Genomic DNA, 24,018 nt, shown 5'->3' on the forward strand with positions numbered 1-24,018 from the left:
AACCTATTGTGAAATTGCATGCATATGTATTTGAGAGGGGGATGAAAAAGGATCTGGAGTTCCCAGAGGTGCACGTCTTTTAAGGAGAGTAATCTCCACGTGTCCAGCGCTGTGATAAACATACCTGCATTACAACTATCACAAAGTTGTGGAGTTTCATTTGTCTCTGCAAAACACTGTGCTCCCTATTTCCTCTCCCACTACCCCCAAGGGCTCCCCCATCCCTTTGCTCATACCTGCAGGGGCTCCCCAGCCCCATCCAAGTGCCCAAGTACCCTCAGTGACTGCCCCATTCTCTCCCCACAGTGCTTGCAGTACACCCAGGGCTTCCCCATTCCCCCTCCCACTACCCCGTCCCATCCTGCTGTAAAAGGGGGAGTTGGGGAGGATTCTTTCTGAAAGGTTTCTCAGATGAAAATGAAGCACAAATTGGGCAATATTATATCTGATGTGAAAAACACCAATCACTTGTTTTTTAAAATTTTAAAGATTCAATAGTAATAAAATAGTTATAAAAATAATAATACAATTAGAGTAAAAATAATTTAGACAATTTGAATTAAGACAATATGAGACAATAAAAACAAAGAGTTACGGCTGTCCGGGTACCTTTTTCTGGGCAGCACAAGCCCGAGAAAGGACACCTGTTAACAAAGGTGTTAAACAACAGCCTGTTGCATATTTATACACTTCATACATGATGCATAAATTCCATTCAAACAAAGGATTCGGCCTGCTCTTCATCAACTTCTTCCTCCTAATCCTAACAGGGCCTTCGAGGCGGTAAGAAATTCTTTCTTCTGATAAGAGGGCAATTATTGATTGCACTGTGCTAGAGATGACTGCTGGGGATATTTCTCCTCAGAGACACCTTAAGCTCGCAGGCAGTTGCAGGCAGGCACTTGGAATAGACCCATACGAAGTAGAAACTCAGTTTACCTCTAGTGGAAATAGTTCAGGCGATGGTGAAGAGAAAAAGAGCATGTTCTGCCGGAGAGTTAAATCCAGAGTTTATTCCAAGGTGACACAGTTCTGAATCTCAGTACAGTTCCAACAGAGCCCGACTGCATGTTTCCAGCACCTTTTAAACTCACAGGGAGGTGGGAGGGAGAGGATAGGTGAGCCACCAACCAGGTGGGAGAGAGAGGGTTTCAGGGGACAATGACACCTGGACAGGCCAAAGACTCCAGGTCTGAAAGGCATCTTTTGAACTTCTGCCAATAACACAATGCCCTAGCTGGAATGTGGAACTTGACAGACAGCAATTAGGAAGAGGGCAGGGGGGAAACAAGGAGGAAGCAGAGCTTCACACCACAACAGGCAATAAATTCTTTTTCTCTGAAAGATTTAGGTGTTCTGTGGCTGCTATCTCACTGAAAGTCCTTTCTTTAAAAAAAGTATCCTACATAGCATAGTTTCTATTTTAACAATTTTTATAACCTAAAACTATATTTAACACACTACTGAAGAGAATTAATACAGCATTAATTTCTAACACATATAATATTCATTTTAATATTCGCGAAAAGCTGATCATAAAATACACATTTTTCACAGTCAGGGGCACTGGGGTGGTTCATGAATTCTGGTGGGGGTTTCAGGGATGCTTGGGGGTCCTGGGGGAATTTTAGGGTCTGGTGGGGATTCAGGAATCCTGAGAAGGGTCAGGGCACTGTGGACCCTGCAGTCACCCCTCCCGTTTTTCATTTGTAGCTGCCAGAAAGAACCAGGAAAGGTGAGTGAGGGGCTCAAACCACACTCTCCTGTTTTACACCAACCCCCAAGACCTCACATTCCCTCCCTTACATCCTCTTTATTCTCTCAGGGCCCCACTGGATCCCTCGGGCCCTTCCAGATGAGGGGGAGATGCTGTACACCCACATCGTGATCACCAAGCAGACAGGGGTGTGAGTACAGTTTCAGACATGCGCAGAGGGACCCGCCAGTGCCAGCTGCAGGGAAAGAACCTCTGCAATCTGTGGTGGCTGCCACCGCCATGCTGGGAGCCGCTACTCTCTCCGCTTCGCAGCCTGCCCCTGCAGCGGTTTCACTCTGCAGAGGCTCCGTTCTGTGCTTTGCCACCTGCATTGGAGCCTGTAACCAGCCCAGTCTCTTTCAGCCCAGTCTCCCTTCACCTTTCCTCGGACAGTCCCAACCCATATCTCTCTTTCAGAGACAGCGAAAGAAGACACCAGCCTGTTCTGCAGAGGAGACACCTCTCGACAATTGACTGCGGGTGCCAAAAAAACTGAGAACTCTGAAACTCGGTGCTTTTCTGGGGACCAATGTTTTCCTGGAACCAACTCTCTGTTGGACAGGAGGTACCCTTGGCCCGTGGGGCTCCCCCCAGGGCTTGGGGCACCTTGGCCCCCCCCACGCTCCCATCTGCGAGGCGGGAGAGATGGTTTCTGAGAATCCTGCCGCTGGTCTCCCGCCCCGGGGGGATGGGGGTGGTGCTGCGAATCAGACAGCGGGACCATCACTTGTATTGTGGGGGAGGGAGGCGCAGGAGGGAGCGCGGATCACCCGCTTGTCCTGGGCAGATGTGGGTGGTGCCAAGAACCCCAAAGGCAGGGAGAAATTTCATATTTCCAGAAAAACCTCTCCTTCCCATTTGCCAACACGGACCGGTGGCCCTGGAAAGAGTGGGGGGAAGAGGAGGCATTTGGCCACTCCTCCAACCCTTCCTCCCTTTCTGCCAGGGGAGGGGCGGAATGCCGGAGGAAGTGCCGGGACAGCGGCAGCATGGTGGGGGCGGGCTGTGAAAATGAAGACCCCGCCCCACGAGCGGGGTCTGGGCTCCTTGGCCTGTCCACCAGGACCTGGGCCTCGGCCGCCCAGCGCTGCAGGGTTCAGAGACCCGCTGCTGCTGCTGCTGCTGCTGGCCTTCCTGATCCAAAAAAACGGCATCATCTTCATAGACTGCTTGGAGCACCGGAACGTCATAAGTTAGGCTCGGCCTGGTTGTATTAAAGGCTGTTGACATGGCTTTCCAGCATTTTCTTAAGTGTCTGAATTTGGTCAAATTCTGCTTATGCAGCAGACACACACAATTGTTTTGAAAACTTTGGGGATGCAATTCAGACCTGAGTTCATTTATATCACTTGAGTTGTTCACTGAGGACATGACTGCATAGGCCAAAAGCCTTGCATGGTTCTTGTTATAAATGATTGAATCATCAGCCAAATGCATAAAAAATTTTATAAATTTATTAGATCGACAACCAAAAATAGAATATTAAAAAACCACCACTGCCAAGACAGCGTCAACCCCGGACTTTGATGCTGGGTGAACTTGGGTCGAACCAATGTAGTGTCGGCGTCTCCCCAGAGTGTCACACCAACTGCTCCAGGTATCCAGCTTATACAGAGTTTATTCTGCCTGGAGCAGAAATTACTTAAGATTTCTATAATTTCCTACATATGTATAGTGGGAACTATACGAATTCAGTCCAGTACAAAAGTCAGTCCATAGGCTTGGATGGCTGTCTGGGCTCCTCAAAATGGTCTTCCTTTCAGATGTAGACAGGACGTCGCCGTTTTCCAATGTAATCTCTCCCAGGTCTTGTTTGGTGAATGTTCTGGACATTCTTGGGAGATGGTCGCTGATTGCCCAGGAAAGACTCATTCACTCGTTAATGGTCATGATTTTATCTGGGCGAGTCCAGGAAATCTTTTGAAAATAAAAAGCCCTGCTTCTGGCCATGGGGGTCAGATGCATGGTTGGATCTTTATCATTTTTATACAATTTCCAAAGCATGAGTTATCTATATCATATACTACAGTTCTTCTATCAAAGTGCACAAACTCTGCAAAAAGCAATTTCAATGAATGCCAACCACGACTTGACCTGCAGCACCTTAGAGGCTGGGATAAACCACAGAGGCCTAAAGGCCTTGCAGCTGTGGCAAACAGATGTTGCTCATCTTGTCAAATTTGGCTGATCTGATTTTGTGCACGTGTTTATTAATACCTTCTTCTCTGTCATGTCGGCATCAACTCACACTGGGAAATTGGTGTTGACAAGTTAGACTGCCTCTGCTACAAGCAGAGTAACAATGTTTTAATAGTTAAGTTTATTAAAAGAATGTAATGGTAGAAAGTTTATAGTATGAGATCTCTTCGACTGTCCTGAGCCAATTTTGATTGAGGTTTTGATGGATAGCTGGTAAACCTCTGGAGCTGTGTTTGTTCTCTTTCCTGCAAGGGCTCTCTCAGGAGATTACAAACACTGCCTCCTCCTTTAAATGAAAAGGGGAATTGTGGATATCCTCAGTTCAGTTGAAGTAAGAACAGAGACAATTTCTCCCAGACTTAGCCTGGGAATCTTAGAATCAAAAGAATTCAAACAATTATCTCTCCTTCTGTAACCATTGTTTATAGTTACGGTTCTTCACAGCGTGCTATTCATAGGCACCAATATTGTGAGATGTTTTCTACTTTGAGACCAATCCAGTCCCACTTAGCAAGAGTATAGTGAGACTATAAAGCTCACTGCTTCTTGCTAAAAAAGATTCTTCTTGAGCCTTCTGATCCACCTGAAGTCTGGAGTCTTTCTTTCCATCCCTGACTCAACAGCATCAGCGCCCGGGAGCACCTGAATCATCCCAGGCCTTGGGGATCATTCGGGTGCTCCTGGGCTCATTCTCATCAAAGGGCAGTGCTCCGGGAGTGGTCAGCACATCCTGAAGGAACAGCCTGGGGCTGCTGGAGCCTGAGTACTGTGAGCAAGGACAGCTTGAGGGAGCCAGGCCCTGCTCAGCTGGGGCAGCCCGAGGAACGTCTCATCCTGCAGGATCCCGGTAGCCTCTGCCAGTGATGGCCCCGGCACTGTCGGGGGCAGGGCTGTCAGGACCGGTGGTGGGGGGGGGGGGGTGAGGGGCGGGGGGAAGCTTGTGGGAGGGGCTGGGATGGAGGGACCAGGACCCCACTGGGGAGCCCTGAGCGTGGAGGGAGCGAAATGGTGGAGGGGAGACCCCAAGACAGCAGGGGAGCAGAGACCCTGGGGTGGGATCTGTTGAAAGGAGGGACTGCAATGGTGGTCCCAGAGCACCAGGAAGGGGGCCAGCTGCCATTGTGCTGCGAGTGCCGGGACAGCCCGTGACTGTCCAAACCGACTGTGACAGCGTGTCCGAAGCCATTGTTACGATGTGTTACCCTGGAAGGGGTGGGGCAAGGGCGGGTCAGAGCCCTGTCTATCCCCCATGCCCTGTGCAGGTGAGGAGGGCAGGGATGGAGAAGCTTTGGGGCCACCTGGAATCCAGACAGGGTCATTCCCCACAGCCCCACCACAACCGCGGGGTAGAGCCCGTGCTCCATATTTCCTCACTTTTCCCTCTTGTCTGGCAGCCAAGCCAGAACCCAATTATTCATTCTGGAAGTACCAAAGGGCTGCAGGTTTGAGAGAGAATGGAGGAGGAGGGTTCCAGCCAGGTTGTTGAGCACATCGGTGTGAGATTTTGAAATGAACAGGGCAGGAATTCTTTCTCCTTTTTAATGCCTTTATTAAAAGTGATCAGCTCAAAATGGGGGGGTAGGCAGGTCCACAGATTCCTGCTGCTGCTCCCAGCAGTGACTCGGAAGAGGAGGATTTGTGCAGCTCTGTTCACAAGGAGCAGAGTCGGGATTTCTGTCCTTGCTAGGGCAGTGGGGATATACCCCGGGTTCAGTTCGGCTTGTCGGTCCAGGGGGTCCTGGGTCCAACTCACTTCGTTTGAATCAGGGCAAGGAGTGACTGATGTTCTTAGCATCTCTGCCAGCTTTAGACCTCCCTCCTGCTGTACAAACACCACCCTGACCTCTCAATGCTGCTTTGGCTCGTCTCTTTTGGGGTATTTTCCAGGATTTGGTGGGCTTCTTGTCCCAGTGTAGTCTGGGTTTTGAGTTAAATTTGCATGTCTCCTGAGGTGCAAATTCTCCCTCTCCCTCCCCACCTTCCGGGGGGGAATTGCCATCTTCTCATCTTCTCAGCAGCAGGCAAGGGTGGTACTGAAAAAGAAGAATCCTCCATAATACAGTTAAATGGCGATACTCAATGATACTCAACAGGTGATTACAACATTTAACTGACAAAAGAACTCTTGGCCAGCGATCAGTTCCCAGCTTTTTAAACTTTACAGTTTGTTTTTAAAAAAATGGGTAACTCTTTTTTTACTCATAACAGATTTGCACTAGTGGGGCTCTCTCAGACCCTTGCCAAGAGGAACAATATCATCAATTGCTGCATTTCCGGACTGGTTCCCCCACAGCTGGCCTTGCAGAGGGTGTTTCCAGCCAGCCCTGCTCTGAAAACCATCAAAGGCCCTCACAGACCCACTCCTTAGGCTCCCTTTGGGATTTGTGCTTCTTGCAGGGCTGAGCAAACCACGGGCCTTTTCCCCCACAGAATTCTCACCTTTGCAGCAGCTCTAAAGCTGCCAGAATCAAAGCCAAGGGTGCAAGGGGGACCCTCAGGTCCTGGCTGCCACCTTGGACTTGTCCAGCAGGGCTGGGCAATGGCCATCCCTGTGCAGTGGGGCTGGGCCATGGCTGGGCCCCACCCTTGGATGGCCACTGGCTTCAAGGAGCAGAGTTTGGGAGCTCCTTCCTGTCTGGTTTTCCATTTCTCAGCTGCTCTTGCCATCTCAGATCCTGCAGGGGATGAGGAAGAATGGAGAAGTCTGGACAGCCCCCAGAGCTGCCATGCCCCAGGACAGGACCCCCTTGGCCAGCATGTGTCCCCCCTGGGACAGCACCTCCCCAGGACTGGAACCCCCTGGATGTGCCCTCCCAGGACAGAACCCGCTCCCCCCACCATGTGACACTCAGCACAAACGGCCTCTTCCTTCTGCTGCAGGAGAGAGAAAGTGAAAGTGTTGGGAGGCATAGCTGGACACCCCCATCCCCCACAGCCTCCCCAGCCCTCCCTGCAGACCCCTCACCCCTGCTTCCCCCACCCTAGGCTTCCCTCAGGCCATTTTCTGCTCAGGAGTTCCCCAGGATCGTGAAGGCACAAACTGGTGGATTGTGAAATTGAGGGATCAAAGGAAGGAAATGGAAATGAAGAGAGGGGAAAGCCCCTGGGAGCTAGGGGCACACAGACTCAGAGCACTCAGAATCTCCCTGGGGTGATCCCCAGTCCACCGGCACCTTGCCGGGCCTTTGCTGGGCTCTGGGTCACCCCAGTATCTGAGGCACCCTGTGGAAGGAGCTGCGATCCAGAGACCCACCCAGCCACTGCCCATCCCTGGCACCCCCATTCCTTTGGGAGCCCAACCATGGAAAATCCCTTCCTTATGTTCCCCCTCCCTGGCAATCCTATCCAAGTGCTGCTATTCCCCAGGATCCCCATTTCCAAGGAACCCTCTCCTGTTCATTCCATCCCCTGAAATCCTCCTTCCCCCAGGACCTTGATACTCACAGGACCCCCCTATGATCACAGGATCTCCCAATCCCTGGACCCCCATGCCATGACCCCAAATCCCTGGAGCCCACATTCCCCTGGGACTCCTATCCTTGAGTCCCCCCAGCCCCAGGGATCCCCATTCCCATGGTCCCCCCCATCCCTGGCTCACTAAAGCCTCTGAGCCCCCCAGTCCTGGGAGCTCCATTTCCCACCTTGTCCTACCCAGCCTTGTCCCCATCCTGTCCCTACTCTGCCCTTACCTGGTGCCATCTACACATGAGGATGAGACGTGACCTCTGAAATAAACAGGGCAGAAGATCTTTCTCCTTTTAATGCCTTTATTAAAAGTGATTAACTCAAGGTTGGGAGGCTGGACAGGTCCGCGGTTTCGCTGTCGTCACTCCCAGGAGTGGCTCGGAGGAGGAGGAAAGTGCAGCTCTGTCCACTAGGGGTCAGAGCTGGGGGTCCCAACCTCGCAAAAGCAATGAGGTATACCCCATGCTCCACTTCCTCAGCCTGCCATCCAGGGTCCTTGTCGTAACTCAGGACATCCCTCTGGGAGTCCAGAGTTTCTTGGTACTCTTGCCAGGTACTCAGGGGGCTCGGAGACCCTGGCACACAGCTCAGAACACCAGTAGGTTCGATTACAAACCACGGAGCAAATTGTCACTTTTATAGAAAGAGATAAAAGCAACAATAGTGTAAATAGTGTAAGAATAAAATAATAACGGAGTGTAAATGTAAGTTTTAGGATTTTTGGTATAGGGGTTTCTGGGGACAAGATGGAGGGATTTGGGCGTGTTTAGCCTTTCTTCCTCTTCTCTACCTCCATCTTGCCTGGTGATGTTGGCACTTTTAGATTGGTCTAGAGTAGAAACTCACTGTCTAATATAGATGATAGGTATTAGAAAATAATTGTAAATATTGTACATGTAGTTTGTAGTATATAAAGATAACACTGCCATGGGGGTGGGTGGTGTGCCTCTGACTGTCCTGCTGAACGGATCTCGGCTGGACAGGGAGAAAGAATTTTATAGGTAAGATGCAATAAACAACCTTGAGACCAAAGAAATTAAGAGCTCTGACTCCTTCTTCAAGCACCAGCCTGGGAAAAGAAACTTTCGAACTTTTCTCGGAGTCACTCTGACCAGCTAGAGAGAGAGAGAGAGACCCCGGCAGGTCCTGGCTCCAACTGACATCTTCTTAGGTCATTGTGAGGGGCAACCCTCGTTCTCAGCATCTCTGCAGGCTCTGGACTCTTGCCCCTGATGTCCAGACACTACTTTGATCTCTTAATTCTATATTGGCTTGCTGCTTTGGGGTTTTTTTTTGGGTAGTGTGGTGGGGGTCCTCTCCTGTTGCACTCTGGGCTTGAGGTAATTTGCATGGACTCCAATATCTCCTCCTTGCACTGTCCAAAAAAAGGGCTATCAACTTGGCTCCAGGTGGGGTGGTACTGATACAAAAAGAAGATTCTCAACAATAGAGGGTTAACGTCTGATACTTAATAGATGATTACAACATTCAGCCAACAAAGAACCTTCTTGGGCCAGCAGCCAGCTCCCAACTTAACTTGTAACTCTGCAACCCTTTAAAAAAAAAAAAAAAAGAGTAACTCTTTTTATTAATAACAACCTCTCTTCCTTCCAGCCTTGTCATAATAGAGTTCATCACGGTACAAAAGTACACGACTCCATCAAAGGTGCAAGAGAACGTGATTTATTTTTGCAATGTTGCTTTTATACTTTTCAAGACACACCCATCCAGCATACACATTCATTGGTCATATAAGAGAAACAAAGTTCCCAGTAGGTTATTAGGGAGCCATGTCACTCTGTGCGCTAGCCAGAGTCCATATCGCTTGACTTTCTCTCCTTCATCCTGTCTCCATGGTGACAACCTTGGCATCTTCCTTCAGGAGAGATATAGGGCTTCCTTATCTTCTGGAGGCCTTTGCTAGCTCACAAAAACAGCACAGAATGTCTTCCCTACACACCCTGACCAAAAGGCTGCCACCCAGGGGACAGCTGGCCCTGTCAGCAAGTGACAGTCAGCCCGCATGGCCAGGGACACTTGGATGGCTGGGAAGGTGGTGCTGCTCTGGTGGGGTGAGTGCCTCGGGCAGGGGCCTGACACCCAGGGATGGCCCCTGGTGAGGAAGAGACCAGTGGGAAGGGGGCACAGGGGGTCTGTGGGGTCTCCTGAGGTCCCCCAAAAGCAGCAGAGCCAGTTCATGAGGTAACTGGGATTGTGGGGTGGCTTTGGGGACAGGGATTTGGGTAGGCATCTTGAAGCTGGTGGGTTGACCTGTGCCAGCATGGTGTGTCACAGTGTCCAGCCTGAGCAAGATGGGGGTTGTGTGGGGATGTCCCTGTCCCAAAGGGATCCATGCCACGCAATGACAGTTTGGGGACAGCCCCCACTCACTGTACCCCAGGTGTCACTCTCTTCGCTGTTCCACCCCAACCCAGGCTCTCTTCTCCCTTTCAGCCCAGACCCTCAGCCTCACTGGTGAGTCCTCGGGGGATGCCATATCCCCACCCCACTGTCCCCAGTCCCACGCTGGCCCTGGCAGGCTGGTGTGCCCTGTCACCTGCAGGTGCCCAGACCACCCAGCTCCTCATGGAGCCCCCCTGAAGCCTAGCGGTGCTGCGGGACTGGATGGCACTGACCTGCGAGGGCTCGGGGACCTCCAGTGCCACCACCTGGTACAAAGACGGGTGACGCTGGGGGCAGGAGGGATGCGACCACGTCAGTGTCACCAGGAAAGGCACCTACCAGTGTGACAGACCCAGCACCGGTCTCAGCACTCCCGTGAGAGTCTTAGATGGTGAGGGAGTTTTGGGTGTCCCCAGTCTGGCACCTGTGAGGACCACAAGGGCACTGGGTGGGCTCCACTCCATGGGTCACCTCCTGGTGTGATCAGAGCCTGTTCCCTACTCTGGGGACATTCCAGAGCATACCAGTACAGGGGTACCCCTGTGCTGTAATTGGGGATTGCTGGTGCACTGGGTGTGACCCAATGGGGGGGTTCTGATCACATCGGGTCTCCTCCAGTGTGACTGGTCCCACTTGTGTCCCAGGGCATTTGGTGCTGCAGGTGCTGGCAGGGGTGCTACTGGAGGAGAACACGGTGACACTGCACTGCCAGGTCTGGCGGGATAATTCGTTGACCTGAGTGTCATTCTACCACGAGGAGAAGGAACTGCAGTTGTTTAGGGATGGGACTGAGCTGTTTCTGTCCTCTCTGCAGCTGAACCACAGAGGCCATGACAGCTGCAGAGACTGGGTGGACTCCAAGGTATCATGGGGATGGAAGGAGTAGGTGCCGGTGACAGTGACAGTGTACAGTGAGTACCCCACAGCCAGCACCCTGACACCCCCACAATCCCTCCCCAGGGACTCAGGGTCACAAATCCCTCTCCCATCTCCTGCCCTGAGCTTTTCCCTGTGCTGGTGCTGGAGGGTCCCCCTGAGCCCACCGAGGGGTCCCCCAGATACTCTCAGCTGCCTCAGCACCCCCAGCCACCTGCAGCCCCAAGTCCCCCTCCTGCACGTATTCTACTGGGACGGGCAGGTGGTAGGGGGCCAGCAGGGGTCCCTGCAGCTGCTGGTGCCTGCCATGGGGGTCTCCCACTCAGGGAATTAGAGCTGCCAGGTGTGCTGCGAGGGTGGGGCCATGAGGAAGAGCAGTGCCCAGCTCTGCATTACGGTGCGCAGTGTGTGCGGGGATGGGCATGGGGACCCCCCACAGCCTTCTCGGGTCCCCCATCCTTTCTGAACTCTCTGCATGCTGCCCTGCCTTCCCCGGTCTCTCCCTGGCTCCTTCCATCACCTTCCCTGGTGCCTGCATCCCTCACCAGATCCTGTCACCACTCCCTAGGTGCACCTCTCCATTCTCCATATGTCCCACCACCCCCATCTGGGTCCCCAAAACCTTCAAAATGGCTCTCTTCAACTCTCTCCATGTGTTCCCTCACTGAATCTCCCATCCTTCCTGGGGGTCCCTTCCACCCCTTTCCAAGCCTCCCCCTACATCTCTGGGCCCCCTTCTTCCTCACGGGGATCCCCCCCCCCTCGAATTCTACCCCTCCCTGAGTCCTTCACAGCTCCCTGGTGTTCCCCACTGCCCCCATGTCCCCAATCCCTCCTGTGTCCCCCCACTGGGGTCTTGCACTCAGTGGTGTCCCTTCGGTACAGCCTCCTGGGGGACAGGTGGCACTGGGGGACTGCCTGGTGCTGAGAGGATAGTGGCCACAGGGACAAGTCCCCTGTCCTTCTCCTGTCACTGGGAGGGCTCGGGGGCACCGCTGGGTACTGGCCTCCGCCTGGAGCTGCGGCACATTGGGAATAATGACAGTGGCCAGTACCAGTGCCGGATCAGCATCGGGGACATCGTGGCCGAGAGTGTCGCCCAGTATGTCACCATCCTGGGTGAGTGAGACCCTCGGGCCTTGGCACCCCCATCCCACTTCACCAGGTGCCAGCCTCTTCTCTGTCCCCACAGTGCCCATGGCCAATGCAGCCATCACCTTCAGTCACACCAAGTGTGGTCAGGTGACCCTGTGACCCTGTGCTGCTCAGTGCAGGTGGGCTCAGCCCCTGTCACCTTCACCTGGCTGCACAACGGGAAGGAGGTGCCTGGCAGTCCCCTCCTGGAGCTCAGGGACATCAATGTGGGACATTCGGGTACCTACCAGTGCGTGGCCACCAACCAGCTGGGACAGGACGGGCACCATGTGTTCTGGGCACTCAGCCATGAGCTAGCCCTGAAGGTGACATCTTGCTCACCCTGGATCACAGGTGGGGGTCACATGGCATCACTGGGGTTTTCAGGACCCCCAGGCTTCAGGGTGACCTTAGTGTGTCCCCCTGTGTCCCCAGCAGTGGCTGTGAATGTCGGCAGGACCCTCCTGTTCCTGCTCCTGCTCCTGGCTGTCATCGGGAGCTGTCACTGGTGGCACTGCCGGGGTGGGTGACAATGGGGGGGTTGGGGGTCCTGGAGTGAGGAGAAGCCTCCATAGTGGGGGCAGAGATCAGCAGCACCCAGCACTCCTGAGCTGAAGGAAACTGAGCCCACGGTGACCTCAGCTAGGGGTCCTGGGGGATGTGGGGGGATTTTGGAGGGTCTTGGTTGGACTCCAGGGCCATACCCGAGTGGGCTTTGAGGAACATTGGGCTGACACTGGGAGCTAAAGCAGGGTTTGGTTTGGGGAGTTCTTGGAGGGCCGTGCAGGGATGTTGAGGGTTCACTTTGGGATCCTGGGGGTGTTTGGGGGATGCCCCTCTCTATCAGGCTTGGGCTTTTGGGGGCTCAGATGGTCTAGGACACTCAGGGTATTTGAGGCCCTGTGGTGCTGCAGGCATTCTGGGGGGTTCAGGGGTGCCTGGTGTCTGGGGTGGAATCAGGGTTACGATGGTAATCAGGGCTGTAGTGGGGATTTGCGGGTCCTGTGGGTAGTTGGGACTGATAGTGGGGCCCTGGAAAAATGTTGAGATAGACTCTGAAATGTTAAGCTTTGTGTTGCGCCTGGTAAGAAGTATGATAAATTATATAATTGTTAGATGTGAGGATTGTTTAGCAATTAAAAATAATTATTGTATAATCATGAGAAGAATCATGAGAAACTGTATGTTCCTAATCTAAGGAGGCTGTGCTTGGCTGAAATCTATGTATACGATTGAACAATACAAGTTTAATAATTAACATGAAAGTTATATAACAGCAGAATATAAAAGCATATCCATTCCGAACCTATGTCGGAGTCATATTTGGGTTTATACCCCTGACACCCAGAGCTCTTCAATAAAAGCACCTGCATATAATCATTTCTCGTTATTATGTGTTCCTGAGCGCTAACATTTTTGGCGACCCAGATGGGACCCTGTGAGTTCTGCTGAGTGAGTTCGTGGTTTGAAAAGAAATTAGTTTTTTTGGGATAGCGTGGTCACGCTAATCAGTGTTCAAATTTTAATATTGGCACCTCGTTTGTCTACTGAGGGCATAGATACGCCTCTGAGAACACAGGGGGTTAAAAGCTGTGAACTCTCAGGGGAAGTTTCTTTTGAGTTCTGGTCTTGGACAAGAAGAGACCTCCCCCTGCCCAGCTCCGAGCTGGGCAGGGGGGAGGGAAGCCATGCAGCCGGAGGGAGGTAGGCCAGGCCTGAGCCGAAGGGTGGAGGAGCACTGCGAGGGCTTCGGGCAGCTATCTCCCATTTCTCCCCCCCACCGGAGGGAGAGAGAGAGAGAAAGCAGCTTGTGCCTGTGATAGCGAGCTGGAGTGAAGGAGAAGGGGGGGGGGAAGGGGTGCCCAGCAGGGCAGCCAGCCATGGGAGTTCATGAACTGAACTGGCAGAGCTTGGGACTTTTAACTATTCTTGAGATGATGGAAACTTTGCAAATGCTGATTCTTCTTGGAGTTGGTGAGATTGAGAGAAGTTGAGAAGAATCCTAGGTGAATAGAGATGATAGAGTGGCTTTTGGCTGGACTTTTCTTAGATAGCTATAGACAGAACTCTTCAGTTCCTGTGACACAGAAACTGCATTCTAGGGGGAGGCAATGGCTCAGAGCTAAGAGAGTGCGGTGACGTGAAAGTGTGTGAACAGAGACCATGGGTGAGGAGGGTAGTGGTAGTGCTCTCCGTCTTCGAAAAAAAAGAAGAAGAAGATGATCTCTGTTCAGGAGACCCTTCAGCCCCAGGGGGTGAAATTTGGAGAGGACAAGTGTCCCAAGAAGAGAAGAGCTGTGCTCTTTTTTAAAACTGGACAAAGCATCCTTAAAGGGAAAAACTCTAGAAGCAGCTCTAGTCTATGTGCAATGGCGAGAGCACTGGACATAGAAAAAAGAAGTCACAATGGCAAAATATTCTCCAGGCGGTGCCACACGTGACACAGAAACACGAGCAGTTTCGACTGTTTCTTGAGTAAAGTCTGTGGTGCAAGAGGGACTTCTCTCTTCTCGAAGAATTGAGAATTGATTATCTAAAGAGTGGTAACGGAATTAAGAAATTTAGTAGGGGAAAGAGGAAGAAATTTAGGAAGTTTTCATTCTGTGTTCTGTGTGTTTTTCCCTGTAGTTTTAAGTTAATACAGTTTTTTTTCCTTTCAATCGTAAGTTGGAGCCTGCTCTGCTCTGTCTCTGATATCATCTCACAGTATATACCAAGAGAAGAAGTATTGTCATAGCAGCACTAGCATTTCGCCTAGCTCAAACCATGACAGCGACTTGATCACACTCCAGCCGGCACCGAGGGATTCTCGGGGAGCCCATCAGCCGCGACCGCCTCTGCCACTCGCAACGTCCCCGGGAGAGAGGTAAGGTGCTTTTATCTTGGTTTGGGTGCCTGCCAATAAGACGCAGCAAAAGCTACGTTTGGTTGGGCTAAGGAATTCCTGCTGGTATTGCCTAGGCGCCGTTCCGTAAGACAACCGCGAAAGCGTTGCAGGGTCAGCATTTGAGGTATATTTTTGGATGGAGAAACTCAAAGGGATTTTGGGCAGCAATGCCTCTATTCCACAAACTTCTCCTTTGGAGTGCTTCTTAGCACATTGCAAATAGGGTAACTTTGGGGAAGAATTGCATAAAGTTAAGTTGATTAATTATTGTAATACATGGTGGCCAGAATATGTCTTGGGGAATGGCGAAAAATGGCCAAAATACGTGACTTTGCAATAAAGCACCATTTCACAGTTAATGTCGTTTGGTAAGCAAGAAGGAAAATGGGATGAGTTTCCGTATGTTGATTTGTTTTTCTATTTACGGGAAAAGCCAGAATGGCAGGATGAATGTGGATTAAAGGTGGTTAGAGCGTCTGCAAGTGACAAGTGTGGGGTTTGTGAGAAACGTTGTCTAAAACACTTGGCGTTGAAAGAAAGTCTGAGTAGGGAAAATTATGCAGATATTGATTTACAGGTAGTTCCAATAAGACCAAGAGAACCCAGCCCTACCCCACCTGCTTCCTCTGTCCCTATCCCACTGCCTTTCCCTACCTCACCTGATCCTGGACCTGTCTCATCTAGTACACCTTTCCCTCTTTTTTCTCCTCTCCCATCGTCACCTGATCCCTCTTCTTCAAAAGATGAGCAAAACCCAACTGTGATAGAAAGGAGGGGGAGAGATGCAAGTGAAAAAGATAGCAATAGTAATAAATCAACGACCCCAGTAGCCCACAGAACCCGAAGCCAGTCAAACCTTGCCCCTGTTTTGGAAAGAAAAGACATAGGCAGACAAAAATGGATCATGATTGCCCCCTTGTGACAAGGTGTAGGAGCAGAAGGGCCAGTGTTTATAAAGGCGCCTTTTTCACCCGCAGATTTAATTATTTGGAAACAGTCAGCTGGAACTTATAGAGAAAACCCTGATAAGGTGTCAAGAGTAGTAAAAATGGTTATGAAAACTCAGAATCCTGAAGGTAGCCTGGAAGGTATATAATAATCGCGAAAGATCCGCTAGTAAAAGACAGCAGCAAAATCTTTTGGCAGTAATACAAGGAAAAGAGAACCCAAATTTTAAGGGACGTGGCAGAGGTAGTCATGGTAGGGGACCAGTTATGCAAGGGTTAAGCCTAAATCAATGTGCGTATTGCAAAAGGGGGAGGCATAGGAAGAGAGATCTCTTCCAAAGCCTCTCTGTTGAAACCAGACCGGTTTCACCAAGGCAATCAGTTCCAGCAGGAAAATGTTACAAAGGCAATGGTGTTGGGAGAATATAGCAGCTGACTAGACATAGAATCTGTGAAATAGGTTAGGACATAATATTTCCAGTAAAGAAACCAAACAGTGATGTCCAGATGTGTTGTCCAGGTACCATCGCTTGTTGCCCATACAAATTGTCCTGGACTTTTAATTGTACTCCTGGTACATTCTACAACTACTTTACAATTCATTTTGCCTTGTTTATGTTTGATCCCTCTGCAAGCACAACCAATCTGTAGGGCTGCTGCCAGGGGTGGCATCTGTTTTATCTCTGCCTTATCAGAAGTGCAGTCATAAGTTTTATTGCATGCCCACCAACGTCTGCCCACGTTCTGCTACTAGTGGCAGTGTATGTTACTGCTGGATGTGTTTCATTCTCAGAACCTTCCTACTTAATACACCAAGGGGTGTTTGCCATATATTGGAATTTTTGAAGTATACTCACAGACCACGCACTGTCCCAAGGCTCTAGCTGATCTTTCTGATCCTCGGCCTCACACTTCCATACCAGAGTGGTTTCTGTAACATTTTCTATGATCTTTTTATAGTGTGGCAAATAGCATTGCCATTGTGTGGTGCCTCCCGACTGTCCCAAAGGGGTTCCTAGTATGCCATCACTTAGAATACAGTCTTTCTGGCTCATAGGTCTCATCCATGTTCCTACTTTCTCCCAAGTTTCCTTGACCACCTGTCTCGACTTGGGTACCTGTTTGCATGCAATTGTTTTGTTCTTTTGTATTTCAGGTAGTTTTGATGTTATGATCCCCCAATTTACTGGGTCTCCTGCTGCCTTTGGTATTGGCAGACAGGCAGTTATTCTACTGGTGTTTTGTATTTTGGCAAAATCTTTGACTAATCCAATCATTACATTCTCAGCTCGAACTGCGATAGAAATTTTTATCACTTGTGTTTCTGCCTCTCTCTTCTTTCTAGAATGAAGAGTGGTTAGTTGATCCTTTTGCATTCCACATCTCAAACACATTAATGACCATAACATTAGCACAATTACTAATAGCATTCTCAAAGTAATTAAACACATCTTATCTGCAGTCTTGGTTCCACAGTTTACACAGTCCGTGATCCAGAATGGACTTTCTTCACTCGGGTATAGTGAATCCAGGGGTCCACGCCGGCTACTTTCACTGCTGTAAAGGTGGTCAGCAGTACCTGATAGGGTCCATTCCACTTTTCTTTCAGCGGTTCTTTGTTCCAGTTTTTAATGTACACCTCATCTCCTGGAAGTATATTATGAACTGGGTTCTCAAGAGTTATTGGTCTATTCCACACGAGGATGCTCCAGAGCCGAGCTAAAGTTTTCCCAAGAGACAGAACATAATTATACACTTCCTGTTTTCCTGTAATATGTACATTAGGGTTAGGCTCAGGAGATTCATATGGTTTCCCATACAATATCTCATAAGGACTGACTGACATCCCTCTCCTAGGTTTTATCCTAATCCTCAACAGTGCTATTGGCAAAGCCTGGGGCCACTGCAGCTTGGCTTCTTGGCATATTTTACTGATTTGCCTCTTTAGTGTCTGATTCATTCTCTCTACCTGTCCACTTGACTGGCGTCTCCGTGGTGTGTGGAGGTCCCAAGTTATCCCCAGCAATCTACCTACTTCTTTTACTACTGTAGCTATGAAATGGGGCCCCCTATCTGATGATACCCCTAGGGTTACCCCGAACCTGGGAATAATTTCCTGTAGTAACCACTTAACTGTTTCTTTTGCTTGGTTTGTGCAACAGGGAAGGGCTTCTGGCCATCCAGAAAATGTGTCAAGCCCTACTAACAGGTATTTGTATCCTCGAGTTCTTGGCAATTCTACAAAATCTACCTGCCAATAGTCTCCTAGCTCTATTCCTATCTGAATTCTTCCTAGCTGTGCCTGTCGCCTAGCCACTGGGTTGTTTTTCAAGCAGATATCACATTTTTGACATGACTGATTTTGCCATTGTTAACATCCGTACCGAAATTAAACTCTGCTTTAGCAATTTTACCAATGCCTTTGCACCCCAATGACATTCGTTATGTTTAATTTGTAGAACTTCTCTCATTATCAAGGGGGGTACCACTATTTGTCCTTGTGCAGTCAAATACCATCCTTCCGAGTTCTTTTGTGCATTTAGTAAACATGCCAGTCTCTCATCTTCTACTGAATATCTTGGTTTTGGAGGCAGATTAAATTGGGATATATTGAGCTTTGAAGGTATCAATGCCATTGTTGTTTGCACCTCTCGAGCAACCTGTCGGGCTGCCCAGTCTGCCTTTCGATTTCCTTCACAGATTTTGGAGTTTCCTGATTGGTGTGCTTTACAGTGTATAATTGCCACTTGCTCAGGTTTTTGTACTGCTTTTATCAATTGCAGGACTGCATCTTGGTGTTTAATGTGCGTACCTCGAGAAGACAATAAACCCCTTTCTTTCCACAGTGCTCCGTGTACATGCACCACTCCAAAGGCATATTTTGAGTCAGTCCATATATTTACCTTTTTCACTTCACTTAATTCTAGTGCTCTGGTTAGAGCAACCAGTTCTGCCTTCTGGGCAGATCTATTTGGTGGTAATAGCTTTGCTGCCACTACTGTGCTGACTGTTGTTACCGCATATCCGGCGTATCTGGTTCCATTTTCCACGAAGCTGCTTCCATTGTAAATAGCTCCCACTCTGGCTGCTCTAGTGGGACGTCTTTCAAGTCTTCTCTTGCTGAATAGGTGTACTCTATTACCTCTACACAGTCATGTTCCAATGGGCCTTCTTCAGTTGTGGTACCTAGGAACAAAGCTGGATTCAAAAGGTTAGTTGTTTTTAATGTGACATCATCCTGCTCAGTCAGGACTACCTGGAATTTTATCATCTGCTTGGAGATAGTCAATGGCCCCTCTTCTGTTCTAAGACAGTGGTTACCATGTGTGGTACATAGACATCTATGTGTCTTCCCATAGTAAGCTTCCTGGCTTCTTGTATCAGCATTACAGTGGCTGCGACCGCCTGCAGACATGGAGGCCACCCCGCACTTATGTTGTCAAGTTGTTCGGAAAAGTAGCCCACTGGCCTTTTCCAGCTTCCCAGACGTTGGGTCAGGACTCCTAGTGCTAGGCGTAGCCTTTCATGTACAAACAGCTGAAAATCTTTAGACAGATCAGGTAACCCTAATGCTGGAGCAGTCGTCAGTGCCTCTTTTAGTTTTAGGAAGGCTTCCTTCTGTGGCTTGCCCCAGGTGAATGGCTGCGTTTTCTGAGCTTCGTACAGGGGTTTCACAATCAGTCCATAGTCCATGATCCACAAGCGACACCATCCTGCCATCCCGAGGAAGACTCGCAGCTCATGTAAGTTCTGGGGCTCTGCAATAGCACAGATAGCTTGGATACGGTTAGTACCTAGTTTTCGTTGCCCTTGTGAAATTTCACATCCCAGGTAGATCACAGTCTGTTGGGCAATTTGTGCCTTTCCTCTGGATACTTGGTAACCTCCCATTCCCAGTGAATTCAAAATCTCATTGGTTACCTTTATACAGGTTGCTTTTTCTTCTGTAGCTATTAGTATATCATCAACATACTGCAACAATAGGTATTGGTCTCTTGGTACTTGCCCATTTTCGGTCCAAATTTCCAGCTCCTTTGCCAGTTGGTTTCCAAATAAGGTCGGACTGTTCTTAAACCTTGTGGTAATCGTGTCCAGGTGAGCTGGGTCTTTCTTCTGTTCTCTGGGTTTTCCCACTCAAAGGCAAACAGTTTCCTACTTTCTTTGTCAAGGGGAATGCAGAAAAAGGGCATCTTTTAAATCAATTACAGTAAACCATTTATATATTTCCTTTACGGATGTTAGCAATGTGTAGGGATTTCTTACCACTGGATAAATGGCTTTTGTTATTTTATTTATTGCTCTCAAATCCTGCACTAATCTATATTCACCATTTGGTTTCTTTACTGGAAATATTGGTGTGTTAAATTCTGATTCACATTCTTCTAAAATATGGTACTTCAAGAATTTCTCAATAGTCTTTACTATTCCTTGCCATGCTTCTGATTTTATGGGATACTGTTTGATTTGTACAGCCCTTGCCGCTTCCTTTAACTCTACATGCACTGGTTGTGCCAATTTAGATTTCCCTGGTATATCCATTTCCCATACATAAGGAATCACTGCATCTTCTACCTCCCTAGGGATAGAGGGAACTGTTTTTTCTTTGATCATTAAAATCTGTCCCGTCTTTGATTCAGGTATTTTCATTACATGTTCCCCGTTTTCAAAGGTTATTACTGCATCAAGTTTCGCCAGCAGATCTCTCCCTAAAAGCGGAATTGGACACTCAGGTACATATAGGAATTCATGCATTAAAGTCTTGTTCCCAAAGCACAAATCTAGGGGTTGCAAGAATGGCTGATTTTCCTCCTTCCCTGTAGCCCCAACTATTGTTGTTTGCTTATTTCCAATTTTTCCTTGTAGATCATTCAGCACAGAATAGGTAGCTCCAGTATCTACTAGAAATTTGACTTCCTTATGCCCTAGCTGTATAGTTATGACAGGTTCTTTAACCTGTTTTACGGGTTCCACATCTAGTCAGCTGTTATATTCACCTAACACCATCGCCTTGGCAATGTTTTCCTGCTGGAACTGATTGCCCTGGTGAAACCGGTTGTTTGGGCACTCTCTCTTCCAATGCCCCTCCCGCTTGCAATACGCACATTGATTTAGGCTTAACCCTTGCATAATTGGTCCTCTACCACGACTACCTCTGCCATGTCCCCTGAAATTTGGGTTACCTTTTCCTTGTACTACTGCCAAAAGATTTTGCTGTTGCCTTTTACTAGCTTCTCTTTCGCGATTATTATATACCTTCCAGGCTACCTCAAGTAGCTTATCCAGATTCCTTAATTCCTCCCCATCTAATTTTTGCAATTTCTTCCGAATATCGTCTTGTGATTGTCCCAAGAATATGAGAGAGAGCTGAACCTTTGCTTGTTCTGTGTCTATTTGGAGATCTGTGTATTTCCTTGCTGCCTCCTTAAGCCTCTCAAAAAACGCAGTGGGAGATTCTTTCTTTTCCTGCGAACTTCATATAGTTTAGACCAATTTATGGTTTTGGGCACAGCATTCTGAACTCCTATTTGGATCTACTCCTGATATTTCTGTAGTCTTCTCATATCACAAAGTAAATTAGGGTCCCATTTTGGATCCTCAGTTGGAAAATTGAGATCTAAATTTCCTGTTACGAGCCCATTTCTGATATCCTCACTTGCCCTTTCTTTGGCTGCTTTAAGTACCATTTCTTTCTCGGAGGAATCCATTAATGTATCTAATATTAAGTCAACCTAGGACACTTGCATATCATCCCAGTCAGGATTCTGAGTTTTCATGATCATTTTTACTACCCGTGCCACCTTATCAGGGTTTTCTCTATAAGTTCCAGCTGACTGTTTCCAAATAATTAAATCTGCAGGAGAAAAGGGCACTTTTACATACACTGGCCCTTCTGCTCCTACACCTTGTCGCAAGGGGGCAATCACGGTCCGTTTTTGTCTGCCTATGTCTTTTCTTTCCACAACCGGGGCAAGGTTTGACCGGCTTCGGGTTCTGTGGGCTACTGGGGTCGTTGATTTGTTACTATTGCTATTTTTTTCACTTGCATCTCTCCCCCTCCTTTCTATCACAGTTAGGTTTTCCTCATCTTCCGAGGAAGAGAGATCAGGTGACGATGGGAGAGGAGAAAAAAGAGGGAAAGGTGTACTAGATGAGACAGGTCCAGGATCAGGTGAGGTAGGGAAAGGCAGTGGGATAGGGACAGATGAAGCAGGTGGGGTAGGGCTGTGCTCCCTTGGTCTTATTGGAGCTACCTGCATAAATCAATATCTGCATAATTTTCCCTACTCAGACTTTCTTTCAACGCCAAGTGTTTTAGACAACGTTTCTCACAAACCCCACACTTGTCACTTGCAGACGCTCTAACCACCTTTAATCCACATTCATCCTGCCATTCTGGCTTTTCCCGTAAATAGAAAAACAAATCAACATACGGAAACTCATCCCATTTTCCTTCTTGCTTACCAAACGACATTAACTGTGAAATGGTGCTTTATTGCAAAGTCACATATTTTGGCCATTTTTCGCCATTCTCCAAGAAATATTCTGGCCACCATGTATTACAATAATCAATCAACTTAGCTTTATGCAATTCTTCCCCAAAATTACCCGGTTTTCAATGTGCTAAGAAGCACTCCAAAGGAGAAGTTTGTGGAATAGAGGCATTGCTGCCCAAAATCCCTTTGAGTTTCTCCATCCAAAATACCAAATGCCGAATCAGCAACACTTTCGTGATTGTCTTACGGAACGGCACCTAGGCAATACCAGCAGGAATTCCTTAGCCCAACCAAACGTAGCTTTTGCTGCGTCTTATTGGCAGGCACCCAAACCAAGATAAAAGCACCTTACCTCTCTCCTGGGGACGTTGTGAGCGGCAGAGGCGGTCGCGGCCGATGGGCTCCCTGAGAATCCCTCAGTGCCGGCTGGAGCTTGTTTGTGTTGCGAACTCGCTCAGCAGAACTCAGAGGGTCCCATCTGGGTCGCCAAAAATGTTAACGTTCAGGAACACATAATCACGAGAAACGATTATATGCAGGTGCTTTTATTGAAGAGCTCTGGGTGTCAGGGGTAAAGACCCATATCTGACTCCGACATAGGTTCGGAATGGACATGCTTTTATATTCTGCTGTTATATAACTTTCATGTTAATTATTAAACTTACATTGTTCTATAGTATACATAGATTTCAGCCAAGCATGGCCACCTTAGACAAGAAACATACAGTTTCTCATTGTTCTTCCTATGATTATACAATAATTATTTTAATTACTAAACAATCATTTCAGCTAGCAATTATACTACTTATGCAGGTAAAACACAAGGCTTAACATTTCAGAGTTTATCTTAGCATTTTCCAGGGCGCCACTATCATTATGATTGTTTAGCAATTAAAAATAATTATTGTATAATCATAAGAAGAATCATGAGAAACTGTATGTTCCTAATCTAAGGAGGCCGTGCTTGGCTGAAATCTATGTATACGATTGAACAATATAAGTTTAATAATTAACATGAAAGTTATATAACGGTAGAGTATAAAAGTATGTTCATCCTGAATCTATGTCGGAGTCAGATTTGGGTCTTTACCCCTGACACCCAGAGCTCTTCAATAAAAGCACCTGCATATAATCATTTCTCGTGATTATGTGTTCCTGAACGCTAACAGGGCTGCTGAGGTCCCAGGAAGGTTCAAGGGTCCCGGGGTCCCCACAGTCACCCCCTCCCAATTACCTTGCAGCTGCCAGGAAGCCTCAGGACAGGTGAGTGGGGAGCTTGGGCTGGGACCCCCCTTTCCCCCTCCCCAGACACCACCCTTATCCCCACAGGACCCCCCCGGAGGAGGGGGAGGAGCTGGACCCCCAGTGGTGATCACTGAATGGGCAGGGGCTGAGTACCTGGGACATGGGGACACGTCGCCCACAGGTGTCGCCCCTGCCCAGGTCTCCACAACTGTTGCCATTCTCAGGGCTCCATGGATGTCCCCTGGTCCTGTCCCACGTCAGGGTCTAGAAACGACCAACGCGGAGCTGCTGGGACCCTACTAGGGACAGTGGGACCCCTGTGACATCTATGAGGATGTGCTGTGACACTCAGGGCACCGGAGGCATTGGGGGGTACTGGGGGCACTGGGGGCACTGGGACTCCATGCCTGACAACACCCCCTGTGTGTCCCCCCTGGGTCCTGTGGTTGCCCACCATACTCGGGGGGGGGTGGCCATAAGTGGGGGCTCCCATGTGGGGCTGACCAGAGCTCCCCGTTCCAGTGCTCCCAGTGCTCCCAGTACCCCCAGGGGCTCCCCATTTCCTCCCCCAGTGTCAGGGGGCACAGGACCCTTGTCCCTCTTATTGGAATG

At 49.0% G+C, this 24,018-nt stretch overlaps 1 protein-coding gene, 1 long non-coding RNA gene and 1 pseudogene across 2 annotated transcripts in view; 2 read left to right on the forward strand and 1 right to left on the reverse strand.

Moving 5' to 3' along the window:
- The window catches only part of LOC132340336 (Fc receptor-like protein 3), a 377,484-nt gene that overhangs the window by 199,915 nt on the left and 153,551 nt on the right, over positions 1 to 24,018 (forward strand). The window lies entirely within an intron of this gene.
- LOC132340364 (uncharacterized) lies at positions 5,481 to 6,624 on the reverse strand. The gene is made up of 2 exons (XR_009489844.1): positions 6,395 to 6,624; positions 5,481 to 5,988 (listed from the first exon to the last, which is right to left on the reverse strand). It is a non-coding gene; the product is annotated as an uncharacterized LOC132340364 (long non-coding RNA).
- On the forward strand, positions 9,462 to 23,533 carry LOC132340105 (Fc receptor-like protein 5; annotated as a pseudogene).

This window comes from Haemorhous mexicanus, chromosome 31, assembly GCF_027477595.1.
Source record: "Haemorhous mexicanus isolate bHaeMex1 chromosome 31, bHaeMex1.pri, whole genome shotgun sequence".
Lineage (NCBI taxonomy): Eukaryota > Metazoa > Chordata > Aves > Passeriformes > Fringillidae > Haemorhous > Haemorhous mexicanus.